At 37.0% G+C, this 19,177-nt stretch overlaps 1 long non-coding RNA gene across 1 annotated transcript in view; it reads right to left on the bottom strand.

Moving 5' to 3' along the window:
* Positions 1-19,177, bottom strand: part of LOC145666440 (uncharacterized) — a 399,556-nt gene that overhangs the window by 211,920 nt on the left and 168,459 nt on the right. The gene's annotated exons all lie outside the window — the stretch shown is intronic.

Genomic DNA, 19,177 nt, shown 5'->3' with positions numbered 1-19,177 from the left:
TAGACTAAATTTACACAAAAGTCGTAATTTCGGGGGGTCCGGATCCCCAAAACCCACTTCCTGCGTACGTCCTTGATTATGGGACGTTAAACTGAAATATTCCATTTAATTTCATTTCAAGAACAACTAATCTATAATGTTATGTTTCGCAGGGCACTTTATGTGAAGGGCACACTGTACCTTTCACGGATTCTTTTCCAACTGTAGAAATTATTTATACAAAACTGGTATACAGACGAACAACTAAAACCAATTATTATCAATAAAATGATGTTTCGCAGGGTGCTTTATGTAAAGGGCGCACTGTACCCTTTACCGGTTCTTTACCAGCAGTAACTCTACATATTTATTACACAGAATTACTGTGGTATAGAGAAGAATAAATACTGTAAAATTGTTTATCTTTGGAGTGGTTTCGCAAGGACGCCTCGTATAAAGGGTGTACTGTGTCCTTCACAGGTTATTGCCAACAGTAACTATTCACATATGCATTTACTGTATAGAACTGTGGTATACAGAAGAATAAATCAACAGTTTTTATCTTTGATGTGGTTTCGCTAGGTTGTCTTATGTAAAGGGTGCACTGTACCTTTCACGGGTTCTTTATCAATAACAACTATAGGAATTTATTATTTTTTTTTTAAAAAAAAAATGATACCTACGTTTATAATATGATGTTTCGGAGGGCGCACTGGCACATGTTATACCGAGGAAAACGAAGAAGAGAATTCAAAGGATTTGCAGCACTTCCAATCCAATAATACAGATTCATCTTTTGCTTGTAAAAATACATTAGAAAAACATTTTTTTTTTTTAATCAAGAAAGGACAAATTTCGTGCTGTACAGTGTAATAAATAGTAATTATAGGAGTAATTTCATGGTTTCTACATTATTCTGAATTGTAGATTCTTTAGAAACTGATTCTGTTCGGCAAAGTGAACTTAAGTTATAATTTAACTTATTATGCTATTGACGAAATAATTGATAATCTGTGAACTAACAGGAATAATATTGTAATATTCTTTAATTTATATTCAGCAGTGTTAAATCCACACTGATCTATTTGCTAGCCCGTGTGTCTATGGTGCACGTAATCCCGGATAGAGCCGTAACTGGAAATTTCAACGACCGGGGCGAAGTAGAATTCGGCACCCCTACACTCACCTTACCAAGCTTTTTTTTCTTTCTTTTTTAACATATAAGATAAGCAGCTATTGTTTTTATGCTACGCTGAATTTTTCTCGAGCTGCTTGGAAAGACCATTGCAACAGCCAAAAGCGATCATTATGTATTCTTTTTAGTGGTGGGCACAAAAACTGGTTTTTCGACTTTTTAGGAAAACCGAAACCGGTTTTGAAAATGTTCAAAAAACCGGGTTTTCACCAAAATCTGTTTTTGAAAATGTTCAAAAAACTGTTTTTTCACCGAAACCGGTTTCGGTTTTCTCCAAAACCGGTTCGGTTTTTCGCCGGATTCGGTTTTTCTTGAAAACCGGTTCCGTTTTTTTATTTGTTCTATTTCTGACCAGAATAGTGTTTCGTTGTTCTCCGGAAACCAATTCCGTTTCCACAGAAATAGTCTTATGTGTTTTCCAAAAGTTTTCACCGAAACCAGTTTCGGTGATAACGAACCAGTTTTGAAGAAAACCGGTTTTGGTGAAAAACCAAACCGGTTTTTGGAAAAACCTAAATGTCGGCTTTTTCGGATTTCGGTTTTTCTAGAAACCGGTTTCCGGTTGTTATAAAATTCGGTTTTGCCCGTGCCTAATTCTTTTACAAGTAAGAGCTGGGTTTTCAAGAGGTTTATTTTGGACTTTTTGTTAAACTTGACAAAACTACCTTTAGTTAGATCCACTTGGAGAACAGTTATGGAAATTACAACTATTTTATCGTTTCATACTATCGATAAGAAGTAAAAAATTTCAATACATTAAATACTATGTGCTTTTAAAATGTTCGAAATGGTGACAGCATTAATTTGCAGTAATAATTAAACTTTTGAAATTTTATTCTGTATGTGACAAATAGAACTAATTTCGGTTCTTTTACGGGAAAAATACTTTGTGAAATGTAATGGAAACTCAGAAGGAGCCTCTTTTTGCGAATTTCTCAGTATTGATCGTTGGAGCTGAAAAATATACTTAATGTTTGTATTTAAAATCCAAAATATAATTTTGCAACTTATATATGTTTGAAATTATAGAAATTACTTTATTTCTTAATGAATGAAAGTTCTGAATTTAAGGTTGCTTATTATTAATTAACATATTCAAAATACACTAACACTTATTTACACACATATGTAATTTGTGTATACGTTTTGTATGTATTTAGGTAGATAAAAATATCACATAACTAGATATACTATCTCAGACACACAGATACACACACAACTAACCTGGCGATACAAGCAGTTGGAGAAATGATTCCAATAAGTACCTTCAGATTGGAAGCATGTTATACATAAATGGGATAAAAAGAAAATCACTGGTAGTGATGAGCAGTCTTTAAAAAAGACGAAATTCGTTTGGTTAAGTTCTGACCCCTTAAGCCCCTATTCTACAACTGCTTCAATCTTTAATCTTTAAGTTTTACGTCCCACGGTTATGCCGGTTAGGCTAAAGGAGACGGTGATGATGAGAAATGAATGAAATGGAGGAATTAAGAAAGTGGGAGGAAACTGGAGAACCCCGAGAAAACCCACAAGCATGGTGTTTGTCCACCACAAAGTTCACACGGCCCGAGCTGGGATCGAACCAGGAACCCCCAAGCACCGGAGGTGAAGGCTCTACCAGTTAGCCACCGCGCCCCCTATAACTGCGCGGTGATAGTGCGAGGCCGGTCAAAGAAGAAGTGGGGAGATTGTGTTAAGAATGATATGATATAATGATAGTGCGAGGCCGGTCAAAGAAGAAGTGGGAAGATTGTGTTAAGAATGATATGATATAGTGATAGTGCGAGGCCGGTCAAAGAAGAAGTGGAGAGATTGTGTTAAGAATGATATGATATAGTGATAGTGCGAGGCCGGTCAAAGAAGAAGTGGGGAAATTGTGTTAAGAATGATATGATATAGTGATAGTACGAGGCCGGTCAAAGAAGAAGTGGGGAAATTGTGTTAAGAATGATATGATATAGTGATAGTGAGAGGCCGGTCAAAGAAGAAGTGGGGAGATTGTGTTAAGAATGATATGATATAGTGATAGTGAGAGGCCGGTCAAAGAAGAAGTGGGGAGATTGTGTTAAGAATGATATGATATAGTGATAGTGCGAGGCCGGTCAAAGAAGAAGTGGGGAGATTGTGTTAAGAATGATATGATATAGTGATAGTGAGAGGCCGGTCAAAGAAGAAGTGGGGAGATTGTGTTAAGAATGATATGATATAGTGATAGTGCGAGGCCGGTCAAAGAAGAAATGGGGAGATTGTGTTAAGAATGATATGATATAGTGTGGTGTCGCAGTGGATATGACACAAAATAGAAAGAGATGGTGGACAGCAAAGCTTGGGGAAAAGGCTTAGAAGAGTAACTGAATGAATTTGAATAATTAATACTGTGCTTATCGACGAATAGTTTATGAGACAAACCTATTTCATGATAATAATGAATGAAACTATAAATATTTAGTTAGGCCTAATGCCTATAGAATCGACATTAGAGCTGCCATTATATGCTAGCTTCATGATTATGAAGTTGAATCCAGTTGATGGCTGTTTGTGATGATACATTTAGAGTTTATAAGCCAGATGACATTGGCATTGTGGTGTGTATCGAGAGTCGTGAAGACAATTGGGAGATACTTGAATAAAACTCCAGTCTAGAAATTCAGTGTTAAGGGCGAGAAGAACTGATACACAGTACCACAAAGGCAGGACTGGTAAGGGTTATTACTTGTGTTAGAAGTGTAATGTAGTGTAGATTTGTTATTAATTCATAAAATGAAATGATACAAAATTTCTCTCACCTGAGGTTTCTTTGTATAAAATGTCATTAAAATCGATTCAGCCGGTTGGCGTGATAATCTAACATACTGTGTTATACTTTATATTTATATAGGTTATTCATAGCTTTTTCTGAAGTTTCCTAACCCCATACCCCTAACCCCATAATAATTTTCGTACACATATAAACTCCAACGAATTTACACACACACGTAGAGAGAGAAAGTAAAAAGATTAACGTTAGTTTTGGGTTTGTTTTATGGTCTGAGATTTTGTCTATGGTTCTTCTGTCTCGGAGATAATTTCCGGCTGTCCTTTCTATCCGCAAACACTGTGCACGACTGACCCCACTACCATTTACGGACAGAAAATTAATTTTCCTTCTTTTCCACTGCTTATTACTCCCTCCCCCCTTTCTCTCTGTCTGGAAATACACACACACACCCACATACACATACAAATTTCACGTCCCTTTGCTTGGTAGTGAATATGTACACGAAAAATGGTCATTTTCCAGGAACATAAGCTTATGTCTGAGACCAAACAAAATACGCGAAAAAATTAGAAAACCCTTCCCTAAATATTTTCGTTTCCACCGGAAAAACCAGACGCTATATTTATTGTTCCTTTCATATTGTTCCTGGGGTTTATTCATGAAATAAATGTACACTTCATAAGCACATAAGAGACTTATATTTCACTCTCATTATGCTTCTGAGAGAATAACTTTTCAACTACTTTAACTGACGATGACAGGCATACAAACCACACGTATATACACACACAGAAGGCGATTCATCACGCATTGCAAATCACAACAAGGTGTTTTTAGTTTTTACGTAGTGGTTAATTAAATATGAATATTAAACAGGTAAAGGTTGTCTAAGCCTTAACACTTACGTCAACTTATGACGAATGCAGTCAGCACCACACTTCGTTTGCCTGAATATCAGATTTCTTCAGGCACCCACTTTCTCCCCTCAGTTTCATTGCAACGAAGTCATCATCGTCATTATCATCATAGGTATTCTGCCATTATTGGCAGGTCACTTGCCACAGCTGAGAAGCTTCCATGCTTATTGGTCTTCCACTAACCTCTTCGTCTTCATGTGCGATTTTTCTGCTTTGATATCATCCATTAATTATAGTCTCCTTCACCCCCCACCGTCTCTTTCCTGCGACCATACCCTCTGAAACGTCCCTCATGATACAGTTCTTTCTTAGACAATGTTCCAACCATTTTCTCTTTCTCTTCTTAATAATATCTAAAATTGTTCTTTTTTCCCCACAGCATTTCTAACACCCTCTCATTTGTTTGCCGCTCGACCCAGCTAATTCTCTTCACTTCATTCTTCTTCACGTCTATATTTCGAAAACTTCCAATCATTTTTTTCATTTTTGCGTAATGACCATGTTTCTGCCTTATACAATAACATACTCCGCACGAAGCATTTTATGGGTCTTTTTCTCAATTCTTTATTCAAGGTCCCACAAAATACAATTTTCTTCTTCCTAAAGATTTCTTTCCCCATTCCTATCCTTGCTTTTATTTCACTTTCACACTTCCTATCATCACTAATAATACCACCTAGGTATAGAAAACTAGACTGTTCTATTTTCTTCCCTCCTACCTCGATATTTAACACCGACCGCTTCGTTCCAATAACCACGGGCTTTTGTCTTTCTCACATTTATTTTCATCCCATATTCTTCACAACTCTTGCTCAAGTTTTCTAATATCTTAGAGAATGCAAGAGCAATGAAGTGGAACAAAAAATAATTTCCACTCAGCCGGCATCGAATTCAGGCCATCCATGTAGTAGGTAGAAGCATTAATGACTAAGCCATCGCTGCTCTAATATATTAACATTAATTATACGCAAAATAACGCTCACAAAGTACAGTGTAAATTCATGTAGTGCTCTTATTTCTATAATAACATCGTCAACTAATTTCTTGCGTTACATTAAATAGAATCGTCGACAGCGTCACAAAGTGTCGTATCTCAAAAAAATCGAAAATTGAGATATTTCACTCTGTAGTTGCATACACTGACTTCTACAAATTCCCAAAACGACACATCTGTAATGTGCGTTGTTTTGACGGTGGTGATGACGTCACTGTGTCGTATCTTAAGATGAAGCTTATAAACCATTTTCACAAACAGTCGTATCTTGAGTTACGACAGTTTGTGAGCAACAGATCTTTCGCAACTGGACAGATACGCCTATATTCAAAGCAATTTGTTTATATATAAAAGTGGCCCAAAAGTAGGTATACAGTCCCGTACTGATAAACTCATTGCTTTTCATATCATTTTTTATTGTTATCCACTTAGTTTCTTTATCATTTGTTCCTAATGTATTTTTACTTATATCTTAAGCTCGGAACAGCCGAAGCAAATAAACTTATAAGCTAGAATGTTATACTTGATCAATTCGGGGCTGTATACATATATATTTACACGGCATGGGGCGTCCTCAGGTTGCGGATCGACATGACATGACATTTTTTAGTTTTACGTCCCACGGTTATGCCGGTTAGGCTAAAGGAGACGATGATTATGAGAAATGAATGAAATGATGGAATGAAGAAAGTGGGAGGAAACGGGAGAACCCCGAGGAAACCCACGCACACGCTGTTTGTCCACCACAAAGTTCACTTGGCAGGAGCAGGGTTGGCACCCGCGACCCCATGAACCAGAAGTGAACGCTCTACCACTAAGGCACCGCGGCCCCAGGTTGCAGATCGAGGAGGTCTTTAGGTATAGAGGTTAGCTGCTAAGATACTGAATAAGCAGTCGCGGGCAGACAAAAAGAGGCCTTCCAGCTTGGGGGTTTGGGTAAGACTAACAAACTCATCCTGTAATAGAAAAAAAAAAACACTTTTTCAGAAACAATCACAGAATCCTCGGACCAACACTGATAACTTGGCACGACATCAGCAAAAGAAAATGGACATGAGATTTGGAACATGAAATATTAGAATTCTTTATAGGGAGGCGCGTTAAAATCCGTAACGAATGAGTTAGAGAAATACAGGATGGACCTAGTAGGAGTTCAGGTTGGTTGCTATGATGGGGTATGCGTTGCAAACACGTAAGAACATCAGATAAATTTCTCTCCGATTCTTTGAATTTAGGCATGGACAAAACGAGGGAGATTCAGTCCACAGTGCTATAAGCACATCTATTAAGCACTGTGGCGGGGCAATGGGGAATGGCGGAAACTTTATAACGAAGAACTACATAATTTTTATGGTTTACCCAACATTGTTAGGGTCGTCAAGTCTAGGAGGCTTAGGTGGGCGGGTCATGTAGCTAGAATGGAAGAAAATAGAAACGCTTTCAAAGTCTTGACTGGAAGATCAATCGGAAAACGACCATTAGGAAGACCTAGGCGCAGATGGGAGGACAATATTAAGATGGATCTCGTAGAGATTGGAATACAAAGTAGAAACTGGATGCAGTTAGCTAAGGATAGAAGTCAGTGGAGAGCTTTTGTGAACGCGGCATTGAACCTCCGGGTTCCATAGGCCATAGAGTTAGTTAGTTAGTTAGTTAGTTAGTTATTAAGCACTGTGGCAGTAATTTTGTACCCTCGCAACTTGAACCGATTGTTAAACTGGCAAGGAAAAAGAACCCTATACTATTCACTGTGTTGACAGAAGCGATGTATGAGACTAGATCTCTGACCCAATGTCTTTGTATTCTGTCAGTTAGACGTGACGAAAATGGAGATCCAATCAATTGGACGGAAATGCGCGAAGTGAAAGTGAACAAAGACTATCCAAACTGCATTCAGTTTAAGACAAGTCATTTTGAGGACACTTACGTAACTACTTCCCTGAAAAGAACGCAGATTGAATCCACCAGATAGAAGTTCCTACTTTGCAGACTTGTCAAAAATTATCGCTCTAGAGAAGTACGAGGACTCGTTTTGATTGATTGATTGAGTGATTTTTAACGTCCCTTTCAGCAGCGAGGCTATATGAGACGTGGACCTACTGATTAACGTGGAATCCGAACCACATGAGCTCCCGCCGGGAATCGAACCCGGGTCTCCCACTCCTACGAGAACTCGTTATCATTGTGTCCGGGCCCAACTCAAATCATTCGAAATCCTGAACATGTTCAATTTTATAGAAACTTACCGCATTAGCCATCCTTCTCAAGTGCAATATCAAAGCATGCAATTTGCAAATTACTTTGCAAGATTTTATATTCTGGCAATGACAACTTGATAGCATTATTTTATGTTATGGTTAGTATGCTCTTAATATTGTGTTTCTTGTGTGTTCTCAGGGATTTCGTTTTACCATCAAGAATCTCAGGAAGCATTTGTTAAATTATTTTGTATAATAAACACGAAGTTTTTCAATAAAAGTGCAATATATTCCAATTGTTCATCTATTAATGTAGTTCTCAGTATAAAAAAATATGCGTCGTATCTTTCATACAAGAGAGGATTACCATCGTCACAAGCTGTCGTATCTTTTTCCCGACAAATTTTCCACAAGCTTTTACAGGCAAATTCCATAAAACTTTCTACACTTATTTCTTGTGATTTAAGTTATAACTTGGTAAATTTTCTCTCCTTTCGGTAAAATAGATTTTGAGTTATGGCTCTTCAAAGTTGTGTGAAAACCTAAAAATCGCTCTCCTGAAAAGTTTAGAAAACTGAGATACGACAGTTTGTGACGCTGTCGACGATTTGTGGAAATCCATAAACTTCGAAATCATTTTCCGTTTTTTTCTCAAAGAGTAGCTTTTACTGAAACCAGTTTTTTTTTTTTTTAAACCTGGTATCAGTTCTTGTTCTTACAGTACTCATTTCCAAACGAGCTAACGAAGAAAGAAAAATATTTTGATAAACTTTTTTTTTTAAATAATAATAATTAAAAAATAACAGAACGAATTTGATAGAAAATTGCAAGGTTTTTGAAAGTTTTTCAAAAACCAGTTTCGCTTTTCCTTTTAAAAAGCCGAAAAACCGTTTTTTCTGCCAAGTAGTAATTCTAGGTACTGTAGAGTTCTATTCACTGCCTCTTAGTACATATAATTCCTGATTAAATTACGATAATGACCTAATATTAAGTAATATGCACCTCGGTCTGGAACAGAACCCGAGAACACGTACCGGTACACCAAATTGTGTGCATACTAACCATTCAAACTATCGTTTTTCTTAACTCTGAGTTCAGAGTTACATTCTTTTTCATATTATTTTTACGGTATGTTCACAGTTCTTATAGTAACTGCGGAAAGGTGTCGCGTCCTTGGTTTCTACTCTTATGGCTGAGACTGTTGGCATGATACTCTAATCTCTCTCTCTCTCTATTGGAGGCGAGATAGTGTGGTGGAGAGCGTCTTATAGTGTGAGGATTGATCTTGTGCATCATGGTCAGTGCACCCGCCAATTGTACCAGATTCAAGTCCCGGTTGTAGTTCCAAGTCCACATATCAATCTTACGTTAGGGCGAAAAAAAAATCTTTTGCTTGTAAGATAAACTATTCTTGAATTTTAATCTTAATTTTTAAAGAGTTCGGTTTATCAAAGCTTCCTGCATCTGTACCTGTCCGGAAGACAGAAACCCTCACGAACTACCTGTAGGATCACCATTAATTTTAGCCAGGGTGTGCAGGATCAAAAGTTCGGAATCGAGTTCGAGTTCGAGTTCGTTGATGGAGTTGATCCACTCAGTTGATACCAAGATATGAACAATCAAGAATCGGTTCCTCACGTATTCTTATGGAAGCAATTATGGATATTATCCTTATCTGATAGACTACCCGCACTGCTTCTTAGATTGGCGGGTTAATATAATGTTCAGGATACAAAATTCTAATCCATCCGTGGAATACAGCGCCAAAATGAAATTAAATGACTTTCTACTCGACAAATCTAAAGACTTACAATATTTTCTATTTTCAAATATTCATTTATCCTAAAATATATTTCATTTAATTTTAGATAAAATGCAATATTAAAATATAGGATTGGTAGAGTTTAGCTAGTTAAGAAGAAGTTTAGATTACCAAAAAACAAACTAAACTCCTTCATGTGGTGTACTTTGCTTCACTGTTATTTGTTTTAAACAAATATATATCTTTGTGTTCATACACTAAAATTAAAATTTGATAAAAATAGGAATAAACAATCAAACTTATTAGTAGAAATAGTTTAGGACAATAATTAAATGGATTGAGCATCCGAATTTGAAAAAAAAAGAAAAGAAATCCGTATCTAAGAGAAATTTCGGCGTCTTTGTTTTTAATGGGATGACGAATAACAAAATAAGCACAATTCGCTTATTTTTATTATTTTAGTTTGTAAACAGATAATTGAAAAACAAATGAATGTCGCATTGTTTTAGTTTCACATCTTGACACATGAATAAACGTTTCTAGCTCAAAAAAGATAAGATTCAACATGAATCAAGCACCATTACGAGATTGGCTCAAAAGTGTACAAAAAAAGAAAGAAAAATTTAAAAAAACACACAAGTTAAAGAAACAGTCAAGTGGATGGGTAAAGAAAGAGAGGGGAAAAGGGGTTAAAACGACCAAATGATGATGCAGTAGTAGTAGAATAGAGAGGGAGAAAAGAAGGCGAAAACAAAATACATCGGAAATTCAGGTTGTGAGTCCATTGAAGCGGAGGTACAAAGTGGCATCCTTACATAAACGCCTTGCTTTTGCCTCGCCTCCCAAATCGACCAAACTGACTGACTTCGGGCGCTCACTTATCTCGTGATGCGTTATCTCTCGCTCTTCAACTGTCAGCGGCCATGATGGATGAGGCGGAAAACAGCACGGCAGCTTTCGAAACACCGAAAAGCGTTCGTTCTTTCTTTTGCATTTAAGGAGCAGATAATCGCATTCTGAACACGACAATTCTCTAGCCTTGTCTCTCTCTTCCTCCCTCCCCAATCTATCTTTTTCTATTTCTGCAGTATCCACCACCAACATGCATACAAGAGACATAAATTACATCCTATATATATTACATACACACAATTATTCATGAAATTTATGTTACGTAGCTTGTGAACAGATTGTGTGTAAAAAACTGATGATTTCTGTAGGTGAGAAAGAGACCTTTTAGCAGGCTAATAAAAAGTTGGAAAATATACTCAAAATATGATTGAATAGCAGACTTACTTCTGCTGCGATGAGCTTTGTGGATTCTCAAGTCATAGAGAAAGCTACTTACTAATTTTGCGCATTCATTTTGTTTTAGTGATACGGACTCGGTAAGTTTACTCTCTCAATAGGCTGTAAATCTTTTTTTTTTTTTTTTTGATGTATTAAAATTTAGCGTCCCTTTTCAGCAGAAAGGCTATAAGAGACGTGGACTTACAGTTTACATGGAATCCGAGCTACCGTAATAGTTGAAATTTAAAGGTTTTCCCCAACGGAAATTGGACCCGGGATCCCATGTATCAAGGTTGCTCCCGACAGCAACTTGATGAGCGGGAAGGCAGATTTGTATTTAGAGAATGTATCGTAAACGATCCACAAAACTTAAACAATCTGGGCTCGCTTAGTGAGCATGTGAAATGGAGAACCTTTAGTTCTCGAGTGCGAAAGGCAGGTCTGTATTTAGAGAATGTATTGCACACGACACATAGACCCATTCGATCTGGATTCGCTTAGTACGCATGTGAAATATTTCCTTATGAAGACCTTTAGTACTCGAGCGAGAAAGGCAGCTCTGTATTTAGAGAATGTATCGTACATCACACACAGAACTCATCTGATCCTGACTCGCTTAGTGTGCATGTGATATATTTCACTAGAAACACCTTTAGTTCTCGAGCGGGAAAGGCAGGTCTGTGTTTAGAGAATGTGTCGTACACGACACACACACACCTTATTCGATCATGACTTGATTAGTGCGCATGTGAAATATTTCTCTATGAAGACCTTTAGTTCTTGAAGCCGTCGAAACTTGAATTTGGACAGTCAAAATTTCGCAAATATATATATATATATATAACAAGAACTAGAAGAAAATACATGGAACAAACCTAATAAATGTTCATTCGAGGTTAAACGTTAAGTTATAAGATTGAACTTATGAGGGTAGCTCGAAAAGTTTCAGGTTTGATACTGAAAAATCGCGCATTGGTAATAAATAGTTCATGGCATATAGTGCCATCTATGGAATTAATATATGTTTAGCTGCGTTAGTTCGTGGAGGACAGTGTTCGTAGTTTTCGGAAAATTTCCCCAATCTAGGGAAATTTCGTAAGTAAATTTAGCAAAAAAGGGAATTTTTCGATAAGACGTGAAAATCCAGGGGAATTCTCATGCTGACTGATTGATCAATATAAATCCTTAAAATTTACTTTATTCTTCAAAAATAAACCAATACAATAGCGATGGCTTGTGTGTGTGTTCAAAATAACATAATTTGTACCGATTACAAAGTACTGGGTGCATTTGTGTGTGTGTGTTTTTTTTTTTTTTTTTTTTTGTAAAAAAAACTGAAGGAAAAGTAAAAACAATAGAAGTAAAAAGTAAATAAATAAAACAAATGTGGTTGGCACTTTCGATAAATTAATCTTATCACATAACTTCTCTCATAGGAATTGGACACTCAACAAAGTAGGGAAAATTTGATAAGAAAGGGGAAAATTTTGTCAGTCGAGGGACATTTTCTCGGTTAAGTTCCAAAGTTGGTCGTCCGTTTCTAGCAAAATTTTGCAAATTGACAGAGATGAAATAATCAATTTGCTCGTTTATGTGATTGATAATATATGAGGAGGATAAAAGTTGTGTTTATTTTTTATATAAGTGGTTCTAATCAAGGAACTATTTAGCAAGCGGAGGGAACTACTTGGCGCAAGATTACCGCATGGTAGGATTGTGGGAAAGTATTAAGGATTTGTATCGTTTCTAGCAAAATTTTGCAAATTGACAGAGATGAAATAATCAATTTGCTCGTTTATGTGATTGATAATATATGAGGAGGATAAAAGTTGTGTTTATTTTTTATATAAGTGGTTCTAATCAAGGAACTATTTAGCAAGCGGAGGGAACTACTTGGCGCAAGATTACCGCATGGTAGGATTGTGGGAAAGTATTAAGGATTTGTATTGTAAACATGGCTGCAGGTATACAAACACGTTGCCCTATGGATGTGAGGCAACAGTAATACAATTTGTGAAACAATGTGGTGATAATCAGAAAAATCTATTAACAGTATGTGAACGTCATCGCTTAATACCAGGCAACCATGAAGGTTCGTGCGGTTTCTACACCTGCCGCTATTTTTCGTGGGGTACTAATCATTTTTGTCGCCAGGGGTACCTGTATGTGACAGTTTCTGAAAACTGAGTCATTGGCACGTCGGCTAACGTAGATAACAGGCCGCATTCGACAGTTTGAGATCAAGTATTCGCAATGAACCATGTCTGTGTCGAACGAAGTAATCAGGGCTTGTTTACTATATGAGTTCCAGTTGGACACATAAAATGCGGAAGCAGCAAGAAAAATATGTGCAGCATTTGGGGAAGGTACAATTAGTGAACGAACAGCTCAAAAGTGGTTTCAGACCTTTTCGACCGGCGATGAGACACCTGAAGACAAACCTCGACCGGGCAGACCATAATCTCTCGATTTGGACCAACTCAAGGCAGCAATTGAAAAGGATTCAAACGTGTCAAGAACTCGCTCAACGACTTGGGGTAACCGATGAAACCATTCGTGTGCACTTGCATGAGCATGGAAAATCGTGGAAACTGAGTAATTGGGTCCCTCACGTGCTAACTGTTGCGAACCGCCTCCAATGACTGAAAATTTGCTCTTCCTTGCTGACTAGGAACAACTGTCCAATTTTGGACCGCATTTTGACGTGTGATGAAAAGTGGGTAATGTATGATAACAAAAAACGCTCGTACCATTGGCTATGGTCAAATGACTCCATATCAGCGGAAGGTGATGCTGTGTGTATGCTGGACTACTGCTGGGATTGTGCATTATGAGTTGTTGGAAAGTGGAAAAACCATAACCAAAGAGGAGTACTCAGCACAATTGCAAAGAGTAGCCGAACAGTTTGAAAAAAAAAAAAAAAAAACTGCATTAATGAATAGCAAGGATGTTCTTGTCCACCAAGACAACGCTAGACCTAATACAGCAAAGATGACCCTGGAGGTGATTTCTTCTCTCGGTTGCGAACTTCTGTCACATCCAGCGTATTCATCAGACATTGCTCCATCAGACTACCATTTTTTTTTTTTGTTTACGGACAACCATGTGCGCAATCGACAATTCAAAACTTGAGAAGAGGTTGAAAATGCGGTGGCACAGTTTTTTGAGTCCCAAACACAAAGATTTCTTCAAAAAATGGCATATACAGGCTTATAAAACGATGGAAGAAGGTTGTAGATGCAGTTAGTGGATATTTTGCGGAATAAACATAAGGTAAACGCATTTTTTGGGAACTTTTCTTTTTTGTACTGAAACCGCACGAACTTTCTTGGTTACCTGGTACATTTAAGAATAAACTGCAGTAAAATAAGCAAATAACTGCAAAGAAACGAGGAGAAAGTTATGCTTATCAATGTAACGGTAAGTAACATAACTAGCCGGGCTACTAGCCTGCCTTCACTCACTATCGCTAGCTCGACATTACTATATGAATTGAATATTACGCTTTGATCAAGTAGAATAAAGTAAAAGCTGACGATTTTTAAATTTTCGTAACTTATATTACGCTTTTGGCCCAAAACTAGGTGAACGACCAACTTTGGAATAAATGTCCATTTTCTTAAGGAAATTTACGAATACTGACTACCAGTGTCCCGACCGCACTTTAGGAAACACTAATCTTAAAGAAGAAAAGTAATTAATACATTGAAAAGGAGCACATTCACTGATAAAGATTTTTTTTTAAAAAAATAAAGTTGCAAAGAAGTTTGATGACGAGAGAACACCTTGCCTGAAAAAAAAAAAAATAATTTGTAAATCAGCACGAAATTCTATTGTTACTTAACGCCGCGCCGCAAGCTGTCAAAGTTTATTTTTAGTAGCTAATACTTGACTTTATAATAGTTTGGCTTTCTTCTTTTCCTTTCTTCCTCGTTTTCTTCTTATAAATATATATATATTTTTCATTTCTTTTTTAAATATTAACTTCAAAGTAACAAGTAGTTTCGGAAGCAGTATAATTTATCAACAATGAAAGGCGTATTTGTCTCCATCTCCCAGGCCACCAATTTACACTGCTGTCCAACGAAATGAAGACATCTGAATTAAGCCTTTACGAGTGGAATGTCCCACCCTACTTTTTTCTTTCATTATTTCTTTCTTTTCCTTTTTATTTAACATTAATGTTACTAAATCTTCAATGCCTCAGGTAGACCTCAATTATTACATTCACTACCAGCCAGACTAATCACTTTTTTTTTCTAAAGTTATTTTAATTTCCTTCAACAGAATATCTTTTAGTTCCTTTTGGAATGGAAAGAGAAAAAGATGGCGACAAGTGGCAGGGTTGCCATCCTAAATACTAAGAAGTCGTCTAAAAATTATCTCATTATCTAGTTGTATTAGGGATGGACACGAGCGAGTTCGAGCGAGTTTTCTTTGAAACTCGACGAAACAGACATCTTTGAGCTCCACTCGAGAACTCGGCTCGAAAAACTTCCTCCAACTAGACTCGAATTTGGGTCGAGTTTCGAGTCGAGTCGAGCCAAAACGAGCCAATTCGAGCTAAATCCTGTGTGTAGTTCCAAGTACTATCTTCAAGTATCCTGCATAGACAGTAAAATTATCAATGATACTACTACCACTACTAAAACATTATTATCATTAATTTTATTATTATTATTATTATTATTATTATTATTATTATTATTATTATTATTATTATTATTATTATTATTATTATTATTATTATTATTATTATTATTAACACTGTGTATAACCATGAAATGTAAACGGTTTGTATATGAATACTGAAAACTAGTTGACGAGAAATCTCGGTCGTCGAGAAATCTTCAGGAGGCAAGGACATTGGTCACGAGGTTCTGGACTTGAGTTCCGGAGGAGCAAGTATTCCAGCTCAAGCTAAAAATTGTTAAAACTTATAGGACGCCGGCCAACATGTTCAAAGCTGATTGGCCCGGTTTGGGGTTGTCAGCGGCTCGGCTTATAGCTCATTCAGTACCGAGCCGAACCGAGAAGTGACCCGAGCCAACACCTCACCCAACCGAGCTGGCTCCAACCAATGGCTCATTCGAGCCGAACCGAATTGAGCTGATTCTTCACCCTTCCGTGCAAGTTCGAATCATCGACTCAGTTGAGCTGATCGAACCGAGCCGATAGACTCGTTTCAACGGAGATGGCTCGATCCAATGGCTGACATGAGTCGAGTCGGTGGCTCATCCCAACCGAGCCGGCTCGAGCAGTTTGCTCAGTTGAACCGAGTCGAGCAGGTTGACATCACTACCCGGGTTGGGATTCTGCTTGGGCTCAAAATTCGACCGTGCAAGTCTCAGCCTTGATGGTAAAAACTACATACTTATATTGATATTGCCTACACTTATATTGGTGTTCACGACATTTGAGGCTGTCTCCTTGTTAATATATAGTGTCGTCTCGTTATCGAGACGAGACGAGACATTAAAAGTTCCCCACAAGATACACTAAAGTACGAGACAAGATGCACCCATGTGGTGAGCAACACTAAAAGTATTCCACATTACTGCTTACATTTCTCGTGGCTTTCGCTTTCTAGTCTAATCAGGCCATGATTTCAAAACGAGTTAAAACGAGCGGCACAAGCGAGTCATTTATCAAACCTGACCTCAAAAACAGTGACTCGACTCGGAACTGACTCGAGAAAATTACCTTTGATCGACTCGAATTCCACTCGAGTTTCACGACGAGTTTTAGCTCGACTCGTGCCCATCCCTAGGTTGTATGTTCGTCGTTACATTTCAGTTACCATTACATAATAACTAACTTTATTAACTACAGGAAGCAAAAATAAGTCACTCAATTTCATAAGTAAACACGCACTTTACCTAAAGTTTGTACGATTTCAGCGTATAAAAAAGTGTAACATAGACCTGTCTATATACGAGTATAAGCTAACTAAGAAAGTTCTGTCGCTTTCTGTGGAAGCCTGTGTTTAATTGGCCCTCACATCGTGAGTTGAATGCGAATGAAGATAAGGAGAAGGGCAGTTGTTGGTGTGGATATATCCAACACATTACCTGGTTGTGGCAGTTCAGTTACACCGTGAACTTGTGTAAGGACAGAGTAAACATGGGACCTCTACAGAGCGTCATAAGGACGTGTATATTGCACGAGTTCAAACTGGGGTCAAACGCCGCTCTAGCGGAGCGGAAGTTATGCCACGCCTTTGGTGAGGGTGTCATGACTACGCGGACAGTGCATCATCATAGTCATAGGCAGTGGCGTATTTACGATTTTGTTTCGGGGGGGGCTTTGCTAACTTTCGGGGGGGCTTTGCCTGAAAATGTGAAAATTCTGCAAGATATTTCATATACTTTACTATAGTAAGTAAGATTTCGGGGGGGGGGCTTAAGTCCGGAAGCCCCCCCTAAATACGCCACTGCATACTAGTATCAACAACTGAGGAGTTTGATGTAATAAGGCCGTAAGCTAGTTTATGCCCCTTTTTTGCATCAAACGCATTTGTGGCTTTTGCCATGCTTGTTTAGCCTCTTGGTAACATTTCAATTCAATATCGGAATAAAATGCTGCATATTACATTGTTTTATGTAAGAAAAAAAAAAAAACACTCCTTAAATTTTCAACATCGTTTTTTTTTTTTTCAACTGCATGTTTCAGACTTACGCCCTTATTGCATGAAACTCCTCAATTGTAGACCCACTGCTGGTTTAAAGTCCTTCCAATACTTTTTGACAACCATCTATCTTGGACAATTTATTTCCATTATATTCGCAGTGCTACATAATTTTGTCACACCACCTTGTATTAGGATGCTGTGTAGGTCACTATTTGTAACTTGTGGTATCCAGTAAAACTTTGGTTTTGTCTACATTGAATGGTTTGTTTCCGAAAACAATTAATTATATCTATCCATCTACTATCTCATATATGTATGTATTCCTATATCTATATATATATATATATATATATATATATATATATATATATAAACATACAGAACCGGTTGTTAAGAAATTAAAAAAAGCACCACTGGGTACAGTGTCATGCGACAATACAATATCTCATTCTTATTTTCATATGTTTATAAATATATATAAGCAAGGGCGATGATTTCTGTGCAACCAGTATGGAAAACGTCATCTACGGTTATGGCAAGTGCTTGAACGAGAAACGTGATTACATCGAGGACTAGAGTCAAGGTCGTCGATCATGGGGGACCCGGGCCCCCCACAGCTCATGTGGGCCTCCATGTATTTGTATGAATATGTATTTTTATATCAATTTTTTATTGTTACATGTATTGGTTGTATGTATTTTTTTTATGAATGAGCTCCCAAATTTACAGAGAAATCAGCGCCGTTGACTAGAGTTGAGTGTCCTCCATCAACAGGTGTGTTGATCTTCTAGCTATGTCTCACATACAGTGTAAGCCCTAATAGGCTTTGCAACTTTTTTTCTGATCATCCCTCGTATTCATGTATTTCTCAACTAAGAGTAATTTAAATTCGAACGTACGGGTATGATCCTTATGAGAAATAAAATGTAAATAATAAATATATGGAATTAGAGTACAATATAAATGGAAAATGTAGTAAATTATGGCCGAAAAGTAAAAAAATAAAATATTTTTATTTATATGCATATTTTTAAAAACATGTTTTCTTTAAAAATAAAACAGATTGTACTAAAATAGAAAAAAGTATATACTAATAAGTACAAATTAATTTTCAAGAAAATTATTTTCTTTTATATGATAAACTGATTATATATATGAAGGTACTTCCTTAATTTTCTTTTTCTTCATACTTAAAAATAATTAAAAAAAAGTAATTTTCTTGAAAACAATTATTTTGTACTTCCTAGTACCATGTTTTATTTTCAAAGAAAGGTGTTTAAAAAATAAAATAAAATGTAAAATTATGGACATTTCTTAACTATAAATTGTGCTCACTATAGCCTTTGAGATCATGGAATCCGTATAACCACGAAACAAATATGCAAGTAACGTGTGAGCATTTCTCTTCTGTTGCTCACATTTTTCCTGTTTAGCATTTTTCAAGCTCTTGTTG

The sequence above is a fragment of the Thermobia domestica genome, chromosome 12, assembly GCF_964235325.1.
Source record: "Thermobia domestica chromosome 12, izTheDome1.hap1.1, whole genome shotgun sequence".
Taxonomy (NCBI): Eukaryota; Metazoa; Arthropoda; class Insecta; order Zygentoma; family Lepismatidae; genus Thermobia; species Thermobia domestica.
Note: the sequence above shows the minus strand (reverse complement) of the source record. Positions and strands in the feature narration are given on the sequence as shown.